The following is an 18,873-nucleotide window of genomic DNA, read 5'->3' as shown; positions in this document are numbered from 1 at the left end:
CTTCTGCAGTGTTCCTTCGTTCTTATGTTCTTATGTTCTTAAAGAAGGTGAGAAATATGATTAAATTTAAGAAAACCATCACTGAACAATATGAAAGTGGTACAAGTGTGGCCAAACTGTCCAGGATGTATAAGAAACCCTACACAACCTTATGTTCCACAGTGGCCAAGAAAAATGAAATAAAGGATGCTCTTGTTGCAAAGGGAGTAACTATGCTAACAAAAATGAGATCACCAGTACTGGAAGAGGTTGAGAAGTTATTATTGGTGTGGATAAATGAGAAACAATTAGCAGGAGATACTCTTATGACTTCGTTTTTGTGTGAAAAGGCTAGGCAGTTGCATGAAGATTTGGTAAATTTGGTAAAGAAATTGCCTGCAAATAGTGGTGAAGTGAGTGAATTTAAGGCCAGCAATGGCTGGTTTGAGAGATTTAAGAACCGTACTGGCATACACAGTGTGGTAAGGCATGGTGAGGCTGCCAGTTCGGACCACAAGGCGGCTGAAAAATATGTGCATGAATTCCAGGAGTACATAGAGGCTGAAGGACTGAAACCTGAACAAGTGTTCAATTGTGACGAAACAGGCCTCTTTTGAAAGAAAATGCCAAAGAGGACCTTCATTACACAAGAGGAAAAGGCAATGCCAGGACACAAGCCTATGAAAGACAGGCGGACGCTAATGTTCTGTGCTAATGCTAGTGGGGATTTCAAAGTGAAGCCATTACTAGTGTACCATTCTGAAAATCCCAGAGTGTTCAGGAAAAACAATGTTATGAAGAGTAAATTGTGTGTGTTTTGGAAATCTAATAGTAAGGCATGGGTCACGAGGGAAATTTTCGTCGAGTGGTTCAATGAAGCGTTTGGCCCTAGTGTGAAGGAGTATCTCCTGGAAAAGAAATTGGATCTCAAGTGCCTGCTAGTAATGGACAATGCACCTGCTCATCCTCCAAACTTGGATGACCTAATTTTCGAGGAGTTTGGGTTCATCACAGTAAAGTTCTTGCCCCCGAATACCACTCCTCTCCTCCAACCCATGGACCAGCAGGTTATTGCAAACTTTAAAAAACTCTACACAAAAGCAATGTTTCACAGGTGCTTGACTGTGACCACAGACACTCACTTGACCCTAAGGGAATTTTGGAGAGAACACTTCAGCATCCTCCATTGCATAACCCTTATAGGTATGGCTTGGGAGGGAGTGACTACCAGGACTTTGAACTCTGCCTGGAGAAAATTGTGGCCAGATTGTGTCGACAAGAGGGATTTTGAAGAATTTGGGATTGACCCTAATGAGCCTATGTCTGTTGTAAAATCAATTGTGGCACTGGGGAGTTCCATGGGGTTGGATGTGAGTTTGGAGGATGTGGAAGAATTGGTGGAAGACCACAATGAAGAGCTCACCACTGAGGAGCTGCAAGAGCTTCAGCAGGAAGAGCAACACATCGCAGCTCAGAATCTTGCTGCAGAGGAGGAGGAAGAGGGATGGAAGAAGGTGCCTTCTTCAGAAATTAAAGAGATTTTTACTATGTGGGGTAAGATGGAAAGCTTTATGGAGAAACATCACCCTAACAAGGTTGTTGCAAGCCAGGTTGGCAACATGTACAATGACAAAGTCTTGGGCCATTTTAGGGAAGTGTTAAAGAGACGCCAGAAACAGAGCTCTCTCCACAGTTATTTTGTGAGACAGGACTCCAGTGACTCTCAAGGTGGTCCTAGTGGCATTAAGAAACAGAGAAGAGAAGCAACCCCAGAAAAACAAATGGTACCTGAGGTGTTGATGGAAGGGGATTCCCCTTCCATACTATAAACAATCCACTCTCTCTCCTCCTCCAGTCTCCCATACACTAAGAAGAATCTCCAATAAAGGTAAGTGTTATGCTGTTAATGTTTCATTCATCATTTCCCATTGTATTGTTTAAGTACTACATGCATATTTCATGTTAAAAATTTTTTTGTTTTAATACTTCTGGGTGTCAGGAACGGATTAATTGTATTTACATTATTTCTTATGGGGAAAATTGATTCGTAAATCGTAAATTTCGTTTATAGTAACGGCTCCAGGAACGCAAACAACGAGGGACCACTGTATATATATATATATATATATATATATATATATATATATATATATATATATATATATATATATATATATATATATATATATATATATATGGTAGGAGAAGAAAATATTCAAACAGCTCCGGGGAGAACCTTGAGTTTTCCGTGAGGTACGTTTGTCTTCTCTGAGGATGAGGGTCCCCATTCCAGCTATAGAGGTGGTACTTCCCTATATATTTTGATTCAAATAATTATATATATATATATATATATATATATATATATATATATATATATATATATATATATATATATGCAGAACAACCATTATGAAAAAATAGCGAAATTCCTGGTGCTTTCGTGACTTTTAACATTATGATAATGTGAGAAGTCACGAAAGTACTAGGAATTTCGCTAGGTAAAACTTGCGATTTTGGCTTAAATAGCAACGTTCTTCTTGAGAATAAGACAAGCGAAAATTTGTGTATGCAATAATTTCGTAAAATCGTTCTGAACCTAACGAAAAAGTGTTTCTTTATTATTAAATTATTGTAAACTTATCTAAAATATATTTAGTTGGATTAGGCTAAATTAAATTGCGCTTGTTATAATAAGGTTAGGTAAGTTTTCTGAGGTTTTGGTACAAAATTATTAATTTTTACATTAACATGTATGAAAAAAAAATTTAAACGTATAAGAGAAAATTTTAGAAAGGACTTAATTTTAAATGAGTTCTTGCTAATTGACCAGTTTTACATATTCGGCACGACACACACACACACACACACCTAGAAAGGAATGATCTCATCAACAGCAGCCAACATGGTTTCAGGGATGGGAAATCCTGTGTCACAAACCTACTGGAGTTCTATGACATGGTGACAGCAGTAAGACAAGAGAGAGAGGGGTGGGTGGATTGCATTTTCTTGGACTGCAAGAAGGCGTTTGACACAGTTCCACACAAGAGATTGGTGCAAAAACTGGAGGACCAAGCAGGGATAACAGGGAAGGCACTACAATGGATCAGGGAATACTTGTCAGGAAGACAGCAGCGAGTCATGGTACGTGGCGAGGTGTCAGAGTGGGCACCTGTGACCAGCGGGGTCCCGCAGGGGTCAGTCCTAGGACCAGTGCTGTTTCTGGTATTTGTGAACGACATGACGGAAGGAATAGACTCTGAGGTGTCCCTGTTTGCAGATGACGTGAAGTTGATGAGAAGAATTCACTCGATCGAAGACCAGGCAGAACTACAACGGGATCTGGACAGGCTGCAGACCTGGTCCAGCAATTGGCTCCTGGAGTTCAATCCCACCAAGTGCAAAGTCATGAAGATTGGGAAGGGCAAAGAAGGCCGCAGACGGAGTACAGTCTAGGGGGTCAGAGACTACAAACCTCACTCAAGGAAAAAGATCTTGGGGTGAGTATAACACCAGGCACATCTCCTGAAGCGCACATCAACCAAATAACTGCTGCAGCATATGGGCGCCTAGCAAACCTCAGAACAGCATTCCGACATCTTAATAAGGAATCATTCAGGACCCTGTACACCGTGTATGTTAGGCCCATATTGGAGTATGCGGCACCAGTTTGGAACCCACACCTAGCCAAGCACGTGAAGAAACTAGAGAAAGTGCAAAGGTTTGCAACAAGACTAGTCCCAGAGCTAAGAGGTATGTCCTACGAGGAGAGGTTAAGGGAAATCAACCTGACGACACTGGAGGACAGGAGAGATAGGGGGGACATGATAACGACATACAAAATACTGAGAGGAATTGACAAGGTGGACAAAGACAGGATGTTCCAGAGATTGGACACAGTAACAAGGGGACACAGTTGGAAGCTGAAGACACAGATGAATCACAGGGATGTTAGGAAGTATTTCTTCAGCCACAGAGTAGTCAGTAAGTGGAATAGTTTGGGAAGCGATGTAGTGGAGGCATGATCCATACATAGCTTTAAGCAGAGGTATGATAAAGCTCACGGCTCAGGGAGAGTGACCTAGTAGCGATCAGTGAAGAGGCGGGGCCAGGAGCTCGGACTCGACCCCCGCAACCTCAACTAGGTGAGTACACACACACACACACACACACACACATATATATATATATATATATATATATATATATATATATATATATATATATATATATATATATATATATATATATATATATATATATATATATATATATTGTTACTGTTTCTAATGCAGTAGTAGCCTGCTGCTGATGTTCCTACTACTATAGCGTCAGACACACCCTAATACTGCTGTCCCTACTACAGTAGAATCACACACACCCTAATACTGCTGTTCCTAGTACAATACAAGTAGGAAGGCGTGGCGGAATAGGGAGCAGTTAGCTGGCGGACCCACGCCAGAGGCAGCATAACAAGAGAAGAACAAATGACTGGTGTTCTCCAGCCACCTCCGTAAGGTGAGCGAGAGATCGATACTCCCTCCCTGGGCGGGGGGTGGTGGATGTTTGGGGAGTAGGGGTAAGGGGTTAGGCTGGCCAGTCCCCCCTCCCCCCCTGTCTGGCTCGCCCTGACTCATCATCTGTGCCATGTCGTCGGTGTTTTGGTATATAAGAGGGTCGCAGCGGGTCCTAGAAGCAGTAGACCACCAGACAGTGTACAAAGTATATAAGAAAAGTGCTTATTATCCCGCCAGCAGGACTAGAAGGGCGGGACGCGGGGGAGACGGGGGGACAGACGAAGGAAGGTCGATGACCCGCCCGTTTAACACAAGTGCCAGTTTAGAACATTTTCTCAGCAAATTGCTGCAGTCACTCTTGGTGTTCGGAGAAAGATATTACTCTGAGAGTGCTCATGTGAGTGGTGGGAGCAGGTGTGCAGAGTACCGAGAGTAGAGGAGCAGCAAGATGAGGGCTGTAGTAAGTGAGGTTAAAGTAGTGGCGAGTGGCTGCGGCAGCAACCGTCTGTGGGGTCCCAGCCAGCGAGCCACTCCGCCACTTCCACGCCGGGTCCCGAGCCGAGCAGACCACAGCTGGCAGCCAGGACAGCCCACCACGCCCTACTATCTCACTGCTAGTCAGGCCTCGAGGCCACCTCTTACCACCCGCTCAGCCTTTCTGCAGTACCGGAAATTACACTTGCGACAGAGGAAGCAGCCCCAAAGACTATATTTAGCTGGCCACGAGGCGGCTGACCCAGCCAGTGGCGACCCGTTACGTGAGGGGTGCCTCCCGCACCGGCCAGCAGCCTCCGCACTGCACCAGCTGCTGCTGCTGCTGCTGCTGACCCAGCCACCACCCCATCCATCAGTGATACACACACCACTTGTCACCCCAGTGCTACTCGACCATGCTTTCGGTACCTGCACGATCTCTCATGCCCCTTTACTAAAAAGACCATCACGTAGATAAGATTTCTAAAGTTGTCACTGGAGTCCTTGCCTCAACCTTCGTATGGAAACGTGACGTGACGTGACGGAGCAGGCGCGGCGAGGCATCAGCTGGGCGGGTGTCAAAAGGGGAGGGGAAGAGGCACTCGGCAACAGCGGGGCCAGCGACAGGGAGGCCTACCACGCTGAGCAACCCCTTACCCCCTAGCTGCCATCGTAACTATCTCCCCTACTGATACTGCCCAGACCAACCTCCCGCTAAAGCAGTGGCAATAGAACCCAAACTCTTGCCCTCACCAGTCGTGCTGCCACCTGTGTCCTTCCTTCGGCCTTCACACTATAGCCTCCAGCCCTTCCTGCAGCAAGGCATGACGCTGCTATCCCTGGGGCCCTAGGGAGTGGCACCCTAAGGCTGAGAGGGACCGGTGTCGCGCCTAACACCTCAGTTCCTCAATATAGCACGCCACGTGGCCGTCGGCTGGCTGGCTGGCTCTCCGCACCGCCTTCCTGGAAGTGAAAGTTGGTCAGCCAAGGTTTCTCGTCGAGGTCAGTGCAGTCCCACCTGGCCAGCCCCACCACCTGCAAGCCTGGGACGCTCTCACCAGGTCGGAAGAGTGAACAGTGCTATAGGGATTTTCATGAGAAAAGTGGATGGGGTAGTATGGAGAGCAGCAGGTGGGACCCACTGGCGCCACCCGTGGAATGTGTTGATACACTTGTGATGCGTCGCCCAGGGACACAAACATTTATATTGATCTGCTGCTGTCTTGTCGCCCACTGGGAAGGGTAAGTGAATTTCCAATAATGCCGATAAGTGAACGATCTTTGCTGAATTCTTCGTACCTTATTTAATAACGTTTCCTCTATAAATTATTAATGACAAAAATTATCCAGGATGTATTTTTGTCTCAGGTCTCTAATTATCAGAATTCACTTGATGCAGTGGTGATAATTCCATGTTATTTAATGTGAACGAACATTTTTGGTCGTCCTGATTTCTAGTGTTCTCTGGTATACGCGTGTTTTCCCACCAACTTCAGCCAGTTTTAGCTGATTATAATAGTCAGAGGGAACTGCACTTCATTGCGACGTCTTGAATGCATTAGAACCTCCAAACAGTATCCTCTGCGTGTGGGGTGCTTATAGACATACAAATGTATTATAATAATCGCCGATGTGAAGAAGTTCCGAGTACCTCTGATAGGTTGGCAAGGCTTGACCAACCCTTAAAAACTTTACCTGGCAATCGTATCGATGTAGAATTAGGCAGTCAGGTCAGATTATGCCGGAGGGGAGGAGAAGGAAGAGGCAGTGCTGTCTGGTATGGTAGCTTACTACAAACTAGTAAAAGTAAGCGCTGATGGACGCTCATTAACCGAAAACAAATCCCTGTTGTTGAATGGAACAATTTCAAAAGCATCCTCGAATACAGCCTTGGTGATGATTCCGGGCTAGGAGTTACCACTGAGTTGCTCTAGTGGTTGCACAACTCACCGGCGGCCAAGGACGCTGCGAATACAATGGTTTGTATTCTATACTTTAACCTGGGGAGATGAGATAGCTTTATTCAAGTCAGCGAAGGTGAAGATAGAAATAGTGTGATAAAAAGATAGAAAGTCATGAATATCGGTTCCTTGGAGACCGTCTCTGAACAGAGAAGACAAAGTCTAGGAGACAGAAACCACTATAAACTATCAAAATTGAGAGTCAGAGTTAGAGAGAGTTAGGGTACACAGAAAGAGAGAGAATCAGAGAGCTAAGGAGACTGAAAAGTTAAATAGGTAAATTCATGCTGTCATAGAAAAAAAGTGTAAAATGAAGGAATCGTAAAGGACAGGCTGTCTGGTGAGTAAATGTTTGTACAGGGCTTATAATCTTAAACTTTTTGCAGTGGTTTGTACATAGTAAATTAGAGAAAAATAAAAGTAGGTCAAGTGTAAAAGAAACACGGAGAGAGCAACTCTCTAGTGTAAGTGATACAGTTCAGAATATAGAGTAAGAGTTAAAGAGAATAAGAATGTACAGAGTGAAAGAGTGAAAAATGAGAGAAAGAAGAGGAAGGGGTGGAGAGGTCCCGTTACCCCACCACCGTCTGGCTAGCGACGCTGCTGCTGCTGCTGCTGCTGCTGCTGCTGCTGTCTGCCCGCCAGCCTGCCTGCCTCCTCCGCGCACCTCCGCCCGGCCTCGCGCAGGGCGAGCCCAGCCCGTCCTCCTGGCCCGCCCTTCTACTCTGGCTTGGGACTTTGCTCTGATACAGCCTTCCTCAGACAAATCTCTCTAGTATAGTCCTTAGCTCATGCCTACCCTTCGCTTTAACCAACTTTTCGGATATACAGACCTATGTATGTTGAAGCCTGGCCTACTTCAGCCCAGTTCTTTGCTTTGACGTAGACATGTGGAAAGCATAGTTTCTGCCATTCGGCTTACATATGACATGGTTTTATCATAGTCTTGTGGTACATCTATGGTTTCTGCTAAGGACAGATCACCTGCAGTGGCTATGTTCTGTGATGCGGTTGATCCCAGTAATGTAGCTGGTACTATGATCTGGGCTGACCATGTGATAAGACCTGGCCCAGTTATGCACTCAAGCTTTTTGGGGAGTACCCGACTTCACTTACGTTCCGGCCTTGAAATGTGGTCGGCCCGTAGTGTGACCAGGTGATGTGACTCAGCCCTTAATGCCCCGCCCTCTGAATGCGACAGCCTGGTTGAACACCTCGGCTCAGCAACTACATTTTTCAGTGTTTCTAGTGAGATGTTTTAATGGATTATTACAGGGTGCCCTAAACCACTTCTGGGAACTTAAAATAATATGATATATTAAAAGGACTGAAAACCACAATTTTATTGTATATATATATATATATATATATATATATATATATATATATATATATATATATATATATATATATATATATATATATATATATGTGTGTGTGTGTGTTGTGCGTAAGTGCAATTGAAACTTGAACTTTGGTTGATCCTGCAAGTTCTCAGGCTTGCATGTATGCACCGTATGTACTATTAAGACATTCGGAACTGGTATAATCAACCAAGGTTCCCTCTAGGCTGGGGAAGGTTATCCATAATTTATGTATCACCTGTTTTCCCATAGCGTATTTTCATGTAATGACACGTTGTGGCCGTGTGCCCTCTACTCTTGTAGATACCTTGATAAATTCCAGTGCATGGGGGCTGCCATGCCTATTCTCTTATGTATGCCTCCAAGTGTATTTTCTGGTAATGTCCAATTCAATTCTTGTGAATACCTTAGAGTATTTTCTCCATTGTGGCGCTGTCCTCTCTACTCTTGTGGATATCTGGGTATCTTATATGTTGTAGCTGTATCTTCTCTACTTCATTATCTGGCCTTTGAGTTTTAGTTCTTTAAACTTTATCGGGTTATCCTGGGTTAATTACTTCAACAAAATCATGGTCATCGTCTTCCTCTTCTTCATATAACTTGTTTTCTTATCTCTGCGACTATCCGGTAGCAAATTTTTTGATCGAAGTTATAGTGTAAGATTCCTGACCCCAATTGTTATATTACCTAATGTTGCATTTACTGGTAATCTTATCCTGTTTATATGCGCCCTCAGATGTAAGTTCAGTGTTATATCTGCTTTTAGATACTTGCCTCTTTCTACTTGTAGCAACTGCTTCACTCACATCTGACTGTATCAACTGCTTCACTCACATCTGACTGTATCAACTGCTTCACTCACATCTGACTGTATCAACTGCTTCACTCAACTGCTTCACTCACATCTGACTGTATCAACTGCTTCACTCATATCTGACTGTATCAACTGCTTCACTCATATCTGACTGTATCAACTGCTTCACTCATATCTGACTGTATCAACTGCTTCACTCACATCTGACTGTATCAACTGCTTCACTCATATCTGACTGTAGCAACTGCTTCACTCACATCTGACTGTATCAACTGCTTCACTCACATCTGACTGTACCAACTGCTTCACTCACATCTGACTAGCAACTGCTTCACTCACATCTGACTGCTTCACTCACATCTGACTAGCAACTGCTTCACTCAAATCTGACTGTAGCAACTGCTTCACTCACATCTGACTGTATCAACTGACTTAGCAACTCACTCACATCTGACTGTATCTGACTGTATCAACTGCTTCACTCACATCTGACTGTATCAACTGCTTCACTCACATCTGACTGTAGCAACTGCTTCACTCACATCTGACTGTATCAACTGCTTCACTCACATCTGACTGTAGCAACTGCTTCACTCACATCTGACTGTATCAACTGCTTCACTCACATCTGACTGTAGCAACTGCTTCACTCACATCTGACTGTAGCAACTGCTTCACTCACATCTGACTGTAGCAACTGCTTCACTCACATCTGACTGTAGCAACTGCTTCACTCACATCTGACTGTAGCAACTGCTTCACTCACATCTGACTGTAGCAACTGTTTCACTCACATCTGACTGTAGCAACTGCTTCACTCACATCTGACTGTAGCAACTGCTTCACTCACATCTGACTGTAGCAACTGCTTCACTCACATCTGACTGTAGCAACTGCTTCACTCACATCTGACTGTAGCAACTGCTTCACTCACATCTGACTGTATCAACTGCTTCACTCACATCTGGTATGGTACTAAAGTATTTGTCTTCATTCTACCTCATGTTCACACACTTTTCTGAAATGACTGAAAAGTCATTTATTGGACCATTTTTCCTTTTTTTTTTCTTTTTTTTTTTTAAATACCTTACCATTCCAGTTCTCACGAGATCTGTGTCAACTGCAAATAATAAAAAGTAGAATTTTCTCCAGGTAGGCCCATGACGTGTAAATATAAAACAAGACAGGACCTAAAACTGAGCCTTGAGGAACGCTTCCTGTTACTTCTCCACAACTCGACGTCTCGCTATGACTGCTTTCTGTTTGTCTTGGACTTAGCGTTTTCTCCCTTCTATCCCAGTCACCTTTCCAAATTGAAGATGCCTACGTGGCACTGTATTGAAGGTTTTCCGACAATCTCCAACTGTACAGTATGGCTGTCACTTTCTCAACTCTTTTTAAAACTTCATATAATTTTAGGTTGATAAGACATGCTGTTATTTCACTGAACTCGTCTGTTGTTCAGCGCTGAAGTTTATATTCTGTAAGTGGTCTACTATCCACTTTGTTTGAATGTTCTGTATCACTTTACAAGGCATTTTGGAACGAATGTAAATTTTTATGTATATTAAAGGACTCTTATCTATCTCTTTAAATATTGCAACATTACGACATTTGTGTAAAAAATACTTATGCAATGTTAGGTTGCATAAGTGTCATTTTTACACATTTGCTTGCAATATTTTTACCTTTGCTGGTTTCCAGCTTCTCTGTTTTTCTCCTGACACCTTAATTCACTACCATCTCAAAATGCCTTTTATTGTATTCGGACATTTTGCCTATCAGTTAGACATACTTATTAAGTTTTAAACACCTCTTGGAATGTTTGAGGAGTTCCTTGTTTTATTCATGAGCATATCTCAGATTAATTTTAGACTGATCACTTGGTTTTCTACCGGGCACCTTACAAAGCGGCTGTATATTAATTTGGGCTGTACTTTTGCTTTGGCAGATATGTAGTTTTATTTTTTTTAAATTTCTCACACAACATGCCTCTTAAATACATTTGAGCCTCCATACCTTGTACTTGGCGTTTGAACCTCTTGGTGGCCATCTATATACTCCCTGTCCCACTTCCTTCATATTTGTCATACCTTTAAGTATTTAACTAACAGGATGCAGTGGCTGCTGGCCCCTACTGAGGCTTCTTGATGTCTGATACTCCCTGAGTGAATGTCAGAACCAGTCTGACATTTTACCATCCACATACCTCAAGGCTACTTTGAAGTTCATTATAGCATACGAGTATCTCACTGCTATACGTTTCTAATATCTAGCGAGAGAGTTTCTTATTACTTATTATCTTCAACACACCATCAGAATACTTCATAAGATCTGTTACTGATTTATCCCCTTTACATAATGTGATACCTACGTTTAATTATTACGCCATCCATTTATCATCACCTCAATTTATCTAAATATTCTTATAAGGATTTACGGTCATTTTTAATGTTTTTTTTTTTTGGCATAAGATTGCTTCAGAATCCGTGTATACACTTAGCTGTGGTTACGGGGGGTATCGAGGCATAGGTCTTGACATTCTTCACAACTAGCAGCTAGTGGTGTTTCAGATTCTTAGCCTCTTGAATTCTATCATACCAGTATTTGAAGCTACCATACTTAAGAACGTCGCCTCCAATTATTCCTTATCCAAGTAATTATATTTCCTAACCAGACTGAGACTACCAGTGTGCTGTGTGTATGTTGAGAGTTGCGAGAGTTACCGTCCCGGTCACAGACCAGGCCTCCAGCTTGATAGAGTTCGCTTCCATTAGTCTCTCCTCGTAGGTCACTCCTCTCAGCACAGATACCCTCCTTTTTACTAACCTTTTGACATTTTTCTATTTTCTGGTTATACTTGACCAGGTCTGAGTTCCATGTTGGTACTGTGTGTATGATGTAGGTTTATATAAACACAGTACTGATGCAGTGTGAATTGTAAGAAATAGTTCTTAGAGAAAAAATGATTCTGTGAGTACTTAAAACTGATCCCTAGCTGTGTTTCCAAAATTTATGTCTGTAGTCTTGCAACAACACGCCCTCCACCCAACTACCACATCCTCCACCCTAGTTACCACCACACCCTCCAACAGTCGTCACTATCACTCCACCCTCCACTACATCCATCACATTAAGCACCATCACGTCTTTCACCAACAGTCATCACCACCTCCATGTACTCCACCACCATGGTCATAAGTGATGTACAACACACTCCATTAATATCACGTCATTCACAGACTCCATCAGTTCTGGAGCACACTACTAACAATCCACTTAAACACAAGTGGTGGACACCAATACTGGGGTACACCAATAACCAACGTAAGCACATACAAGTGTTGGACACCAGTCCTGGGGTACACCAACCTAAGAGCACATTATATTTCAGCTTGTGGTATAAAATTCCACTTGGCTAAAACTGGCCACGGTTCTGCCATATCCCTAATGGTATTTCTGTCGTAAACTAAGAATTTTATCATCTGTTTGAAATTCTATGGTACCAATAAAAATGAAGGGTGATTTCACTTTGCCGAGTGTCTGGTGAAGACAGACATGGTAGCTGGACAAGGACACTCGTCACTCAGTGTAGCTTAATGATACACAACTGCTACACTTTAATCTCTGTTAATAACTGGAATTGTCTCTTAAGGCCAATTGAGATGTTTCTCAATCTTGCCTTCGGGGTTCAGCACCAACTTTCTCACCTCTATCCTTTTACTGCTGGCCACATACAATCCAACGTACGAACTACAGCCAGGCTGATCAGGCACTGATTTCGGGTATGTGCTCCAATTGCATCTTGTAGACAGCCAATGATCTATTGGTAATTCCCTTTATGTATGATGGGAAGCTGTTGAACAATCTAAGGGTCCGGGACACTTACTGTGTTTTCTCTTAGCGTACTCATGGCACCTCAGCTTTTCATTCTGGGTATGTTGCACCGTCCTCCTAGTCTTTTACTTTCTAAGGAGAGATTTTTGTGTGCAGATTTGGAACCCTCTTAAGATTTTCCAGTAGATTATGATGTATCTTCTCGCCTGCTTACAACTGAGCTGAGAACATACAGGAATATTTCATAAAATACCCTGCTACAAGCAATGGTCAGTTCTATTTAAGATCGTTATGATACGGTCAAATCATAGCTTATTATTAGTACTATAAGCTGACATTCACAGGACCCGGGTTCATTTTAAGGCGAGCGGAGACTATGGCCAAGTCTCCTTTCACTTAGTGTTAACGTTCACCTAACAGTATTATTTACTTTATTTTATGAGGGAAAGCGCTAAACCTATGTGGATGATACAGACCCTTGGGGAATGGAAGACAATCAGAATCGATCCAAAGAAGGACATCTCCAATTTTCTGGATCAAGAGCCCTTCGCTGCTAGGGCACCGCCCCTCAAGGAAGGTTCCTTGACGCTGGTGAGGGGCTCTTGATCTAGGGAATTGGATCTGTGCTCCAGTTCCCTGAATTAAGCCTGAATACCTTCCACATCCTCCCCACAGGCGCTGTATAATCCTACGGGTTTAGCGCTTCCCCTTAATAATAATAATAATAATAATAATAATGCTAGGGCACCGAGCGGTAAATACCTAACTGGGCCCATGTTAGTAAATTTATTTAGGTACATGTACACAAAAGTAACGTGTGTAAATTACCTAGGATAACTTAGTAACGTGTGTAAATTACCTAGGATAACTTAGTAACGTGTGTAAATTACCTAGGATAACTTAGTAACGTGTGTAAATTATCTAGGATAACCTAGTAGCGCGTGTAAATTACCTTGGATAACCTAGTAACGTGTGTGAATTACCTAGAATAACCTAGTAACGTGTGTAAATTACCCAGGATAACCTAGTAACGTGTGTGACTTACCTAGGATAACCTCAAAAATCTCAGTAACTTATTTTCATTAGCGTCCTTAAACGTCAGGTGCTTCTAAGCGCGTGATGCTGACCACATTAAAGTTCTCTAGCATTTAATTTACCAATCACTGCATACCTCGTGTTCTTTTGCTTAGGATGACCCTTGTGGGTTTAGCGCTTAGGTCTGCTTGCAATAATTCTTGCTTAAGATTTTTGCTAATCAGAATTCCCGAGTTCTCGCATTCGGAAGGAATAAGTTGTATTTTGTGCATTTTATAGGCGCTGTAGTGATTCATTCCCCCAAGTTGTAACTAAGGTTCGTAGCATATACACAATATGTAGGATATTAAGCAATTAGATCACTTGCAAAGGATGCATTGCCTGAATGTTTCAACAGCCGAGGAAGGGGGCTGATAAAGCCATGGTCCTACGAACTACATCTGGATGGACCTCCTGAAGTTTCTAGGTGTGGCCAGAATTTGTTACCGGTCAATTTGTTCTGTCAGCAAACTTTGTATGTTGTTATTATTAATTTCCTCGTCAAGGTCGTTTATGTAATTGTGTACAAGAGCTTCAGTGTGTCTGAAGACACAATATGCAGGACAAGCCAATGGGAGAATGTTTCGCACTCTGTTACTCCATATTGTGTCTTCACGCCAATACTTGCCATTCTACGTCTTCCTGTAAACATTCAACAGATCCGATACTTGTTCCTGTGGAACGTCACTCTTGCCTATTCCTAGCCTGGAACCCAGCTCCAAGACGTGTGATGCTTATGTGCCAGGATCAGAGGTCTTTCTGGAATAACTAAGATTATATCATTAATTAAAAATTACAGTACATTTGTCTGAGGTGGAGCGAGTGTTGGCTTGGAGCTGTGTGTGAATGTTGGCTTGGAGGTGGAGAGAATGTTATTATTCTGGCCCAGTACAAGACTGTAGGTCAGTGGTGTGAGCCTAAACACTGTCCAAGGGAACATATAAGCCATGACGCTGAAGCGTGTAAATAATAATAATAATAATAATAATAATAATAATAACAATAATAGCGAGAAAATATTTACCGGCTTAAATAAAGTCTGGAGAATGTTACTTGCCCGCCTGCAAGTTTCCCGTTCATTAAGAAGTGATTAAAATTTTTACTAGTAAAGAATGCAAGGATCATAAAGTATGCATGAAATTAATTAATGTTTAAATTATGCATGGATACTCTTAAAAAGTGTTTTACGTATGATGTATAAAAAAATTGGTACGTTCTTGCGCACTGGCTATTGATTTTTGGTTGGGTGTGTCGACTGCATTGCTAAAATCTTGACTTTAATTTCAGATGTTCTAGAGAGGACATGCTTCCCACTCATCACGTGAAACCTGCCGGATGTTACGTCACCGTAGACATTTGCCATTATGAACCCCTCACCATGACTGGTCAGCGCTTCGAAAGCGTCATAAAAATGAAGCCTCCCAATTGGTGCTGACCGTACGATGACGTCACGAAGGGGGTTCCTGATTGGCCAACTACGGCTGGTGACGTGTAGGCGGAGCAGTGCTGTGGTTGGTGGAGGCAGCAGCTGCCAGAACCAGCCAGACCACGGCGGCGCTCACATGGCCTGGGAATGGAACCTCCAGTCTGGACGCTTCTCATCAGCTGTTCACTGGGGTTGAGCATCAGCGGACGCCTCTGGCCTACACTCCTGCCTACCTAGTCGCATTTATTCCAGTTAAGGAATACCTACTTCTTTGCCGACTGGAGGCACAACATTACGGGACTTTGTCGCTGGCAAGGCAAAGGGGGCCCTTATTCTAGGGCCATAGGATCTGTTGAAAGTTCAGCCGGCGACACCTTGACATCAGTTGCTGCCGGCCGGCTTGTCTTCTCAAGGTGAGTAGAACATTCTAGAGCCTAGTGGTGCCTCGCCCATACAGCCCCTTATGTCTGCTTCTGCCACCACCAGCAGCCCTGCCTCCTGCTCTCTCTCCCTCCCTCCACCCCTCACTACCAAGACGCAAATACGGCTCGCACTCGTGCAAAAACTTCCCGGAAGTGTTGAACAAGTAAACCATGTGAGATGAGTAAGGCCCCTGGATTTTCTGTGATTGTCAACTTTTTGTAACTTAAAAGTTTTGATAGAACGCTGAAATGCAAATTTTACTAATAGATTTTTACACAGCCATACTGCGACATCTGTTGTATTTTTTGTACACGATATACAAAGTTTTTAGGCCATAATACAGAATGGCCGACACAGTGGAGTCAGTATCTTGTGTGAAGTGTCTGTAGTGACTTGTAAAAATGGGCCTCTGTCGCAATGTGTTTTTTCCCGAGAGTTTGTGTGATGTGTTGGCTAGCAGAAGGCACTCGAGTGCTTCCCAGAACTGCGTGGGTAGTTGGGACTGGTGGCGTTTCCAGGAGTTGCTGCCTTGTGGAGCAAGAGAGAGTTGCTGGTGGTGGTAAATGGAACATTGCTGTTGGTGGCATAAAGTGGCCTTAAATGGCGATGGTAGCAGGTAACATGTTACAGGTTTCCAGGATGTCAGGTATTTCACGAGCTTCAGGTAGAGAGATCTGAGTGAACGTGGCAAGACTATGAAGTTGAGGCACGTCTAGAGAGAAATACCTGTGATCTCGTTGACGTTCCTGCTTCCAGAGAGGAATACCCGTAATATCAGTGACGTTCTCTCGTCTACAGAGGAATACCCGTGCTTTCACTGACGTTCACATGTCACTGATTGCTCAAAATCTTCCGATAATTTCCACCAAGCGAAGAATTCTCAGTTTTATAAATTTAGTAAACTTGTCGGCAAGCACTACGATCGTGTAACCTAAAGAAATGTATCCTAACTTCAGCCTAACTTATGCTGCATAACTCGTGGGTATATTTTATAATATCACCTAGTCTGCCGCTTGGATAACTCACTGACATCAGTGATTTCACCACATTCCTCAAAAAGTATTCTCTCTAGCTCTAATACGCAGCAGAAGCAAAATTCCTCAAAGTGGAACGTTTAGCTTCCTCAGAACACTGAAATTATTATTACTATTTCATTTCTGCTTTGCTCTTTTGCAAAATACTCTTAGCCTTTCATCAACAGCAGTGAGAGGTCTTATTTTGTGCTTTATAATCAATTTAAGGGCGTGTGTATACATGTTTCAATTACTAAATTGTTCCAAGAGCGACTGGATGCACCTTACCTTCGTTAATTACTGGCTGGTAAAGAGCAGAAAGTATGACTAGTTTGGAGCCATGGGTTACATTTAACAAGATTGCAGTAAGCCTTAGATTAAGTTAGACAGGATGGTGAGCCAGGAGTGAAGTGAACTGAACTGTGACTCGCAATACAATACTGTACTCACCATCAAAAGTAACCACATACTCTTGCCACATTCAAAAGCACATCTCTTCCGTTTATTCACGCCATTTTGTCGCAGCGTAGATCCTTGAAACCTGGGAACAGTTCCTCCTGTCAAATGTTTCCAATATGCAACATGTAGCTCATGATGATGGCCAGCCTTCAAGGGACAGATGACTTGATTGGTGGGGAGAAGGGTGAACGGCTCTTGACCCAGGGACTTAGAGCTGTCCTGCATTTCGGCTCAAACCTGACTGCCACCCTTTCTCCTGGCGCCGAACGACGACTACGGTTTTAATAATTCCTCATAAATATAGCATTAATGATGAAGATGGCGTGGGTAATATGGCTTCTCACTACCGTAGAATTTTTTGTCAAGACTGATTCTCATTCTCTCCTCTTTTCCTCTCGTTAGTAATTTATAATTTTGACAATTTTGTCAACTTATTTTAATAAAAATTCTAGCTTGACACAGGAGCTTGACCTCTATATCCATAAAGCTCGCAAGACATTTTCTTCAGCCGGTAGATGTTCCTAGTGTTGTGCTAAAAACAAGAGTAAAAATACAAAGCTAACAAGTCTGGCGTCATGGTCGGTTCAAGGTCTGAAAGTCTTGTGACAAACAGGAAGACTTGGTAGGCTTCCATGGCAAACAGGAGCGAGTGAACAAATCCTTATGGTTAACGAAGGAGCACGTTAGCAACGTCAGTCACCTGAAGATATATAACTCCAAGGTAGTAAGTTTGTTTTGCCAGCCTCGTCATCCTTGCATCTTTGCTCTACCTAGAGCCTTCTCACTCCTGCTATCTCGTTTACTGCTCTGTATAACTAACACTTGTCTTCAAACTAGTTCAGTACCCCGCTTTTATTTGTATTTGCTAAAAGTTTCAACTTGATGAATAAATACTTGATAGGGTGAATGGTTTGTCAGGTGGGTAACTGGAAAAACCTGCAAGAGGAAAAGCATTCATTATACAATACTGGAAATTCCAATCACCTGCTGTCCGCATGTTCACCAGCTGACCTAGGTTAGTATTCATGTTATGGCATTGGACACTTTTGTCCATCAGGAAGGAACCTTCCCTAACTGCCATCAGTTTTATTTGCATGTATGTGGGTATTTTACCATTGTATATACCAGCTTACTCTGCCACCAACCATTCCTACACTCATGTCGCACGTATAAGTTCTGTCAAGCACCTTAACTACTGGGAACGCTTGAAAGCACTTGACTTGTACTCGTTGGAACGCAGGAGGGAGAGATATATCATAATCTACACTTGGAAAATCTTGGAAGGAATGGTCCCAAATCTGCACACAGAAATCACTCCCTACGAAAGTAAAAGACTGGGCAGGCGATGCAAAATGCCGCCAATAAAAAGTAGGGGCGCCATTGGTACACTAAGAGAAAACACCATAAGTGTCCGGGGCCCAAAACTGTTCAACAGCCTCCCATCAAGCATTAGGGGAATTGCCAATAAACCCCTGGCTGCCTTCAAGAGAGAGCTGGACAGATACCTAAAGTCAGTGCCGGATCAGCCGGGC

General features: G+C 43.0%; 1 long non-coding RNA gene across 1 annotated transcript in view; it reads left to right on the top strand.

Annotated features, from left to right (window-relative positions):
• Nucleotides 1-4,735: 4,735 nt before the first annotated feature.
• The window catches only part of LOC128686096 (uncharacterized), a 52,442-nt gene continuing 38,304 nt past the window's right edge, over nt 4,736-18,873 (top strand). The window contains exons 1-2 of the long non-coding RNA XR_008406599.2: nt 4,736-6,212; nt 15,308-15,859. This is a non-coding gene — a long non-coding RNA (uncharacterized lncRNA). The remainder of the gene's footprint in view (nt 6,213-15,307; nt 15,860-18,873) is intronic.

Source organism: Cherax quadricarinatus, chromosome 9 (genome assembly GCF_038502225.1).
Source record: "Cherax quadricarinatus isolate ZL_2023a chromosome 9, ASM3850222v1, whole genome shotgun sequence".
Lineage (NCBI taxonomy): Eukaryota > Metazoa > Arthropoda > Malacostraca > Decapoda > Parastacidae > Cherax > Cherax quadricarinatus.
The sequence above is the reverse complement of the archived record's forward strand: the minus strand, read 5'-3'. Positions and strand labels throughout refer to the sequence as shown.